An 8829-nucleotide genomic window follows, 5' to 3' on the forward strand; every position below is an offset into this window, starting at 1 on the left:
GACGACGGGTGAGCGCGGGCAGAGAGAAATAGGGAGGGGGAGAGGGGATTGGGGCGCGTTCCGAGTTGCGGGCGCCAGAGCGGAGCTCACCGGGGCTAAAGGCGCGGCGGAGCTCCACCGGCGACGAGAAACCGAGCTCGGGACGGCGGGGTTATGGCGGCGGTGCTCTGCGTGCGCGCAGCGAGGGGGGGAGAGAGGGTCTACTGGGCGCAAATGGGGGGAGAGGGTGAGGGCGAGTGGGCTCGGGGCACAAGTGGCCGAGGGCGAGGTGGGGCGAGTTCCACGCGCGACGTGGGCGCGGGGGAGGTGGGCGCGAGCAGCTCGGCGGCGGTTACGCGAGGAAGACGGGGCTGACAGCCCGGGCCCGCGACGCAGAGAGAGAAGAAAGCGGGTGCGGGCGCGAGAGAAGCGGGGCTGACGGGTTGGGCCCACGGGCAGAGAGAGAGCGAGGGAGCGGGCGCGCGCGGGGAAGGCGGGCGCCGACAGGTAGGGCCGGACGAGCAGTGAGAGAGGGAGGCGGGTGCGCGGAAGGCGGGCGCGCCGACAGGCCGGGCCCGCTGCGCAGAGAGAGAAGGGGGGGAAGAGAGGCGCGCGCGGGGTGGGCCGACTGGGCCGAAAGGCCGAGGAGGGCGGGTAAGTGGGCTGCTTTGCCTTTTCCTTTTATTCTGAATTGTTTTTCCCTTTTCTTTTATTTATTCTATTTGATTCAAATTCAAATGAGCCCCAAATTCAAATTAGACCTTTTGAGAATTATGCACCAAATCAAAGTGAAATCTAGGGTTCAACATGATGCAACAATTCATACTCCCTTAGGGTTTAACATAATAGACTATTATTACAAGTAAAATAAGCACTTAGCTCCTATAGAAATGAGAGAGAAAAGAATTAGGAAGGATGAGAAAAGGAAGTAACACCTGAATTTGTGAATATGAGCAAAGAAATTTTATACCCCCAAATTCAGGGTGTTACAGGAGTTCCTTCATCCATCGCTTGCCGAACTTGTTGAGGTCGTTGTAAATCCGAGGCTTGAGCCCTTGTAGAATCATGCCGTTGGCACGCTCTACTTGCCCATTTGACATGGGATGAGCCACGGCGGCCCAGTCCACCCGGATGTGGTGATCCTCGCAGAAGTTCAAGAACTTTCTGCCGGTGAACTGGGTGCCGTTGTCGGTGATGATGGAGTTTGGGACCCCGAAGCGATGGATGATGTTGGTGAAGAACGCCACCGCCTGCTCGGACCTGATGCTGTTCAGAGGTCGGACCTCGATCCACTTGGAGAATTTGTCGATGGCGACCAGCAGGTGCGTGTAGCCCCCGGGCGCCTTCTGCAAGGGGCCGACGAGGTCCAGACCCCACACAGCAAAGGGCCAGGTGATGGGTATCGCTGGAGGATGCCCGAGGGGCTGCGGTGGTAGAGCTCCTTCTCATCGCCCAGCAAGACGAACGACTTGGCGCGCCGTGCCACCCGCCGGGCCTCGGCTCGATCGAGGGGTAGCTCTTCTTGTTGGAGATATTGCAGGTACGGGGTCTGCCAGTTTCGATCAGGCGTGGCCCCGCTTCACTCCTCCTCGATGCGCAGTGCCTCACCCTCGGAGGCCGAGGGTACCTCGGGCTGAACCGAGGGCGCCTCGGGCCGAGCTGAGGGTGCCTCGGGCTGTTTCGAGGGTACCTCGGGCGGGACCGAGGGTACCTCGGACTGGGCCGAGGGCGCCTCAGGCTCGGGCATGTCGTCGATCTTGACGGAGGGTTGATGCAGATCCCGGGAGAAGACGTCCGGGGGAACCGTTGTTCACCCCGAGGCTATTTTAGCCAGCTCGTCCGCAGTCTCGTTGTAGCGCCGAGCGATGTGGTTAAGCTCGAGCCCGTAGAACTTGTCTTCCAAGCGCCGAACCTCATCGCAGTAGGCCTCCATCTTCGGGTCGTGGCAGTGGGAGTTCTTCATGACTTGGTCGATGACGAGCTGCGAGTCACCGCGGGCGTCGAGGCGCCTGACCCCTAGCTCGATGGCGATCCGCAACCCGTTGACCAGAGCTTCATACTCAGCCACATTGTTGGACGCCGGGAAATGGAGGCATAGCACATAGCGTAGGTGTTTCCCGAGGGGCGAGATGAAGAGTAGGCCTGCGCCGGCTCCCGTCTTCATCAGCGACCCGTCGAAAAACATGGTCCAGAGCTCCGGTTGGATCGGAGCCGTCGGTAGCTGGGTATCGACCCATTCGGCTACGAAGTTCGCCAAGACCTGAGACTTGATGGCCTTCCGAGGGGCGAACGAGATTGTCTCACCCATAATTTCCACCGCCCACTTTGCAATCCTGCCCGAGGCCTCTCGGCACTGGATGATCTCCCCCAGGGGGAAGGATGACACCACAGTTACCGGATGAGACTCGAAGTAGTGTCGCAACTTCTGCCGCGTCAGGATCACTGCATACAGCAGCTTCTGAACTTGTGGGTAGCGGATCTTGGTTTCGGACAGTACCTCGCTGACGAAGTAAACCGGCATCTGAACGGGCAATGCATGCCCCTCTTCTTGCCTCTCGACCACAATCGCGGCGCTGACCACCTGAGTGGTCGCGGCGACGTAGACCAAGAGGGCTTCTCCGGCAGCTGGAGGCACCAAGATAGGCGCCTTTGTGAGGAGCGCCTTCAAGTTCCTGAGAGCTTCCTCGGCCTCAGGGGTCCAAGTGAAGCACTCGGCCTTCCTTAAGAGGCGGTACAGAGGCAGACCTCTTTCGCCGAGGCGTGAGATGAAGCGGCTCAGAGCCGCGAGGCATCCCATGACCCTCTGTACACCTTTCAAGTCCTTGATGGGCCCCATGCTGGTGATGGCTGCGATCTTCTCCGGGTTGGCTTCGATGCCCCGCTCGGAGACGATGAACCCCAAGAGCATGCCTCGGGGCACCCCGAAGACACACTTCTCGGGATTGAGCTTGACGCCTTTCGCCTTGAGACATCGAAATGTCACTTCAAGGTCGGAAAGGAGGTCAGAAGCTTTCCTCGTCTTGACTACAATGTCATCGACGTAGGCGTCGACCGTGCCGCCAATGTGTTCGCCGAACACATGGTTCATGCACCGCTGGTACGTCGCGCCCGCATTCCTCAAGCCGAACGGCATGGTGACATAGCAGTACATGCCGAAGGGCGTGATGAAAGAGGTCGCGAGCTGGTCGGACTCTTTCATCCTGATTTGATGATACCCTGAGTAGGCATCGAGGAATGACAGGGTTTCGCACCCAGCAGTGGAATCCACGATCTGATCGATGCGAGTAGAGATGGCAACGGGTACAAACCCGCCGGGTTTCGCTATCCCAAACCCGTACCCGTGAAAAATATTTACACCCGTTAAAAAACCCGTACCCATGACGGGTTTGAAATTTTGCCCAAACCCGTACCCATCGGGTTTGCGGGTACCCACGGGTTACCCGCGGGTTTTTATCTCCAATATGCTTATTCTTTTTATAATCAATAAGTATTGTAATGATTAATGAGATCATGGTCCAAAATTTATGTAATGAACAACGAGTTCTTGATTTGGTATAAAAATATTAGTAGAGAGAATTAAATACAAATAATAAGTTGTATAATCAAGTTACCTTGCACTAAGTTATACATCCACCACATATATAACACTAGTAATAACTATAATAGCAAGCAAGCAACACTATCATCAACTACTTATACATTCACAATTTGATAAAAATTAGGAAGTAAATAGATAGATAACAAGTTTGTTGTTCATTTATAAAATAAGATTACAATATGTACTAGGTTTGGTCGGGTTTAAAAAACCCATGGGTTCACGGGTTTGGGTACTATAGGAACAAACCCGTACCCATGAACCCGTCGGGTATACATTTATGCCCATTAACAAACCCATGGGTATGAAAATTGACCCAAACCCGTACCCTAATGGGGTAAAAACCCATCGGGTTTCGGGTTTCGGGTACCCATTGCCATCTCTAGATGCGAGGCAGAGGGTTGGGAACCTTCGGACATGCTTTGTTGAGACCAGTGTAGTCTACACACATCCGCCATTTCCCCCCTTTCTTTCTCACAAGCACAGGGTTGGCAAGCCATTCGGGATGGAATACCTCTTTGATGAACCCTGCCGCCATTAGCTTGTGGATCTCCTCGCCTATCGCTCTGCGCTTCTCCTCGTCGAATCGGCGCAGAGGCTGCCTGACGGGTCGGGCTTCGGCTCGAATGTCCAGCGAGTGCTCGGCGTCACCCCTCGGTATGCCGGGCATGTCCGAGGGACTCCACGCGAAGACGTCGGCGTTTGCGCGGAGAAAGTCGACGAGCACTGCTTCCTATTTGGGGTCGAGCCCGGAGCCAATCCGTATCTGCTTGGATGTGTCGCCACTGGGGTCGAGGGGGACGGCCTTAACCGTCTCCACTGGCTCAAAGTTGCCGGCATGACGCTTCACGTCTGGCACCTCCTTAGAGAGGCTTTCCAGGTCGGCGTTGAGGGCCTCGGATTCGGCGAGGGCCTCGGCGTACTCCACGCACTCCACGTCGCATTCGAACGCGTGCTTGTACGTGGGGCCGACGGTGATGACCCCGTTGGGGCCCGACATCTTGAGCTTCAGGTAGGTGTAGTTGGGGACGGCCATGAACTTCGCGTAGCATGGCCTTCCCAGTACCGCGTGGTAGGTTCCTCGGAACCCGACCACTTCGAACGTCAGAGTCTCCCTTCGGAAGTTGGAGGGCGTTTCGAAGCAGACGGGAAGGTCGAGTCGTCCGAGGGGCTGGACGCGCTTCCCGGGAATAATCCCATGGAAGGGCGCAGCGCCTGCTCGGATGGAGGACAGATCAACACGCAGGAGCCCGAGGGTCTCGGCGTAGATGATGTTGAGGCTGCTGCCTCCGTCCATAAGGACCTTGGTGAGCCTGACGTTGCCGATGACGGGGTCGACAACGAGCGGGTATTTCCCCGGGCTCGGCACGTGGTCGGGGTGGTCGGCTTGGTCGAAGGTGATGGGCTTGTCGGACCAGTCTAGGTAGACTGGCGCCGCCACCTTCACCGAGCAGACCTCCCGGCGCTCTTGCTTGCGATGCCGAGCCGAGGGATTCGTCGCATGCCCACCGTAGATCATGAAGCAGTCGTGGACCTCGGGGAACTCTCCTGCTTGGTGATCTTCCTTCTTGTCATCGTCGCGGGCCCTGCCACCCTCCGCGGGTGGCCCGGCCCTATGGAAGTGGCGCCGAAGCATGACGCACTCCTCAAGGGTGTGCTTGATGGGCCCCTGATGATAGGGGCACGGCTCCTTGAGCATCTTGTCGAAGAGGTTGGCACCTCCGGGGGGCTTCCGAGGGTTCTTGTACTCGGCGGCGGCAACAAGGTCCGCGTCGGCGGCGTCGCGTTTCGCTTGCGACTTCTTCCTGCCTTTCTTCTTGGCGCCACACTGAGTAGACGCCTCGGGAGCATCTTCCGATGGGCGGCCCTAGGGCTACTTGTCCTTTCGGAAGATAGCCTCGACCGCCTCCTGGCTAGAGGCGAACTTGGTGGCGATGTCCATCAGCTCGCTCGCCCTGGTGGGGGTCTTGCGACCCAACTTGCTCACCAGGTCACGGCAGGTGGTGCCGGCAAGGAACGCGCCGATGACATCCGAGTCGGTGATGTTGGGCAGCTCGGTGCGCTGCTTCGAGAATCGCCGGATGTAGTCCCGGAGGGACTCTCCCGGCTGCTGCCGGCAGCTTCGGAGGTCCCAGGAATTCCCGAGGCGCACGTACGTGCCCTGGAAATTGCCGGCGAAAGCTTGGACTAGGTCGTCCCAGTTGGAGATCTGCCCCGGAGGCAGGTGCTCCAACCAGGCGCGAGCGGTGTCGGAGAGGAACAGGGGGAGGTTGCGGATGATGAGGTTGTCGTCGTCCGTTCCACCCAGTTGGCGGGCCAGACGGTAGTCCGCGAGCCACAGTTCCGGTCTCGTCTCCCCCGAGTACTTTGCGATAGTAGTCGGGGGTCAGAACTGGGTCGGGAACGGTGCCCGTCGGATGGCCCGGCTGAAGGCATGTGGACCGGGTGGCTCGGGCGAGGGACTCCGATCCTCCCCGCTGTCGTAGCGTCCCCCACGCCTGGGGTGGTAGCCTCGGCGCACCCTCTCGTCGAGGCGGGCCCGACGGTCGCGATGATGGTGCTCGTTGCCGAGGCGGCCCGGGGCCGCAGGCGCGGTGTTGCGCGTGCGCCCGGTGTAGACCGAGGCTTCCCGCATGAATCGGGAAGTCGCGGCATGAGGTTCCGAGGGGTATCCCTGCCTTCGGGAGGCAGAGCTCTCGGCCCGTCGGACCGCGGCGCCTTCCAGGAGATTCTTGAGCTCCCCCTGGATTCGCCGACCCTCGGTGGTGGATAGCTCCGGCATCGCGCGGAGGAGCATCGCTGCTGCAGCCAGGTTCTGGCCGACTCCACTAGATGCGGGTAGCGGCCTGACCCTGGCGTCGTCGGCGGCGCGGTGCTGGAAACCCTGGGGCAGATGACGTATTTCTCTGGCCGGGGGTTGGTTCGCCCATGCCTGCCCGACGTCCCGGCGGATCGGCTCAAGCGCTCCTGCTCCCTCGTCGAGCCTGGCCTGCACCCCGCGGATTTGCTCGAGCTGTGAGTCATGACCCCCCGCCGGAACGGGGACCACAGCTAGCTCCCGTGGGATGTCAACACGGGGCACCGGCCTAGGGAGATCACCGTCCTCCGGCATGCCGAGAAGATTGCCTTCGGAGGGACCCCCTAGATCGACGTGGAAACATTCGCGGCTTGGGCCGCAGTCCTCGTCGTCGAGGCTGCGGCTACCGTCGGAACAGCCGGAGAGGCAGTAGTCACATGCGGCCATAAAGTCCCGCATGGCACTGGGGTTGCCAAGTCCAGAGAAACCCCAACAGATGCTGGGCTCGTCGTCTTCCTCGGACCCAGCGGGCCCGTAGGTCGAGACGTCCGTCAGCCGGTCCCAAGGAGACCGCATGCGAAACCCCAGAGGGTTTGGACTCGCCTCTACGAGAGCGTCCGCCAAAGCGAGGTCGCTAGGCGGGTTGAGGCTGAATCCAAATGACGTAGGATGGGAATCGGTCGGTACCTTTTGGTCGACGAGCGGCGATGAAGTCACGTCGGGGACTGACTGCACCGTCGACTCAGGTACGAGGGCGACGTCCAGCAAGCTCCTCGCAAGCGCGCTGGCGTCGTCCACTTGCCCGGGTTTGGCGTGTCGCGGGGAGACGGCGCTCGTCTTCGTCTCAGGCGCAAAGTCGATACCCGGTGCGCCCCTCGTTGGGGTGCCGGCGCCGTCGACTCGCTCGACAGCCAACGAGACGCTGCCTCCTGCTTGGCCTTGGTTGCCCCGCCTCCTCCTCCGTCGACGGGGGAGAGGACGGGGTGAGCTCGAATGTCGTTCTTCCACCACGCGGGGAAGACGTCGTCGATTCCGCCGCCGGCGGGCGGGCTGTCGGCCGCCATTGTCGTTGTCGCACGGCGGTGGAAGGAGTATCATGTCGTAGCTGCCGTCGAAGGACATGAACTCAAGACTCCCGAAACGGAGCACCGTCCCGGGCTGGAGAGGTTGCTGGAGACTGCCCATCTGGAGCTTGACGGGAAGCTGTTCGTCAACACGCAGCAGGCCCCTACCTGGCGCGCCAACTGTCGGCGTTCCGAGACCGGGGGTCCCTTGGGCCGACGAGTGAGTGTCGCCGCATGCCCCAGCCCAGATGGGTCGAGCGCGAGGGCGAGCGCGAAGGGGGGAGAAGCGAGGCGGCCGGAGACCGGCGTGAGAGAGGTGGGAATCCCGCGGCCTTCGTGTTCGTCCCGCGCCCAGGTCGGGTGCGCTTGCAGTAGGGGGTTACAAGCGTCCACGCGGGAGAGGGAAGCGAGCGGCCCCAAGAGAGCGCCTATCTCGTCCTCGTCCCCGCGCGGCCGACCCTCTCTAAGAGGGCCCTGGTCCTTCCTTTTATAGGCGTAAGGAGAGGATCCAGGTGTACAATGGGGTGTAGCAGAGTGCTACGTGTCTAGCGGGGGAGAGCTAGCGCCCTAGGTACATGCCGTCGTGGCAGCCGGAGAGATTTTGGCACCCAGCTGGTGTGATGTCGTGGCCGTCGAAGAGCGATGGAGCCTGGCGGAGGGACAGCTGTCGGAGCGGTTGGGTCCTTGCTGACGTCCTCTTGCTTCCGTAAGGGGGCTGAGAGCCACCGTCGTCACAGAGCATGCGGGGCGCCATCATTGCCTATCTGGCGGAGCTAGCCAGATGGGACGCCGGTCTTGTTCCCTGCGGGCCGAGTCAGCTCGGGGTAGGGCGATGATGGCGCCTCCCGTTGACGTGGCTGGTCTGCGCCCTAGGTTGGTCGATGTGGAAGCTCCTCCGAAGCCGAGGTCGAGTCTGTCTTCCGTGGCCGAGGCCGAGTCCGAGCCCTGGGCCGGGCGAGGCGGAGGTCGTCGGCTAAGGCCAGGGCGGAGTCCGAGCCCTGGGGTCGGGCGAAGCGGAGTTCGTCGTCTTCTGGGGCTGAGCCCGAGTCCGAGTCCGAGCCCTGGGTCGGGCGGAGCGGAGTTCGCCGTCTTCCGGGACTTAGCCCGAGTCCGAGCCCTGGGTCGGGCGGAGCGGAGTTCGCCGTCTTCCGGGACTTAGCCCGAGTCCGAGCCCTGGGTCGGGCGGAGCGGAGTTCGCCGTCTTCCGGGACTTAGCCCGAGTCCGAGCCCTGGGTCGGGCGGAGCGGAGTTTGCCGTCTTCCGGGACTTAGCCCGAGTCCGAGCCCTGGGTCGGGCGGAGCGGAGTTTCCTGTGGCGCCTACTGCAGGACCTGACTGCCTGTCAGTCTCACTCTGTCAAGTGGCACTGCAGTCGGTGCGGCGCAGGCGGCGCTG

This window comes from Zea mays, chromosome 8 (genome assembly GCF_902167145.1).
Source record: "Zea mays cultivar B73 chromosome 8, Zm-B73-REFERENCE-NAM-5.0, whole genome shotgun sequence".
Taxonomy (NCBI): Eukaryota; Viridiplantae; Streptophyta; class Magnoliopsida; order Poales; family Poaceae; genus Zea; species Zea mays.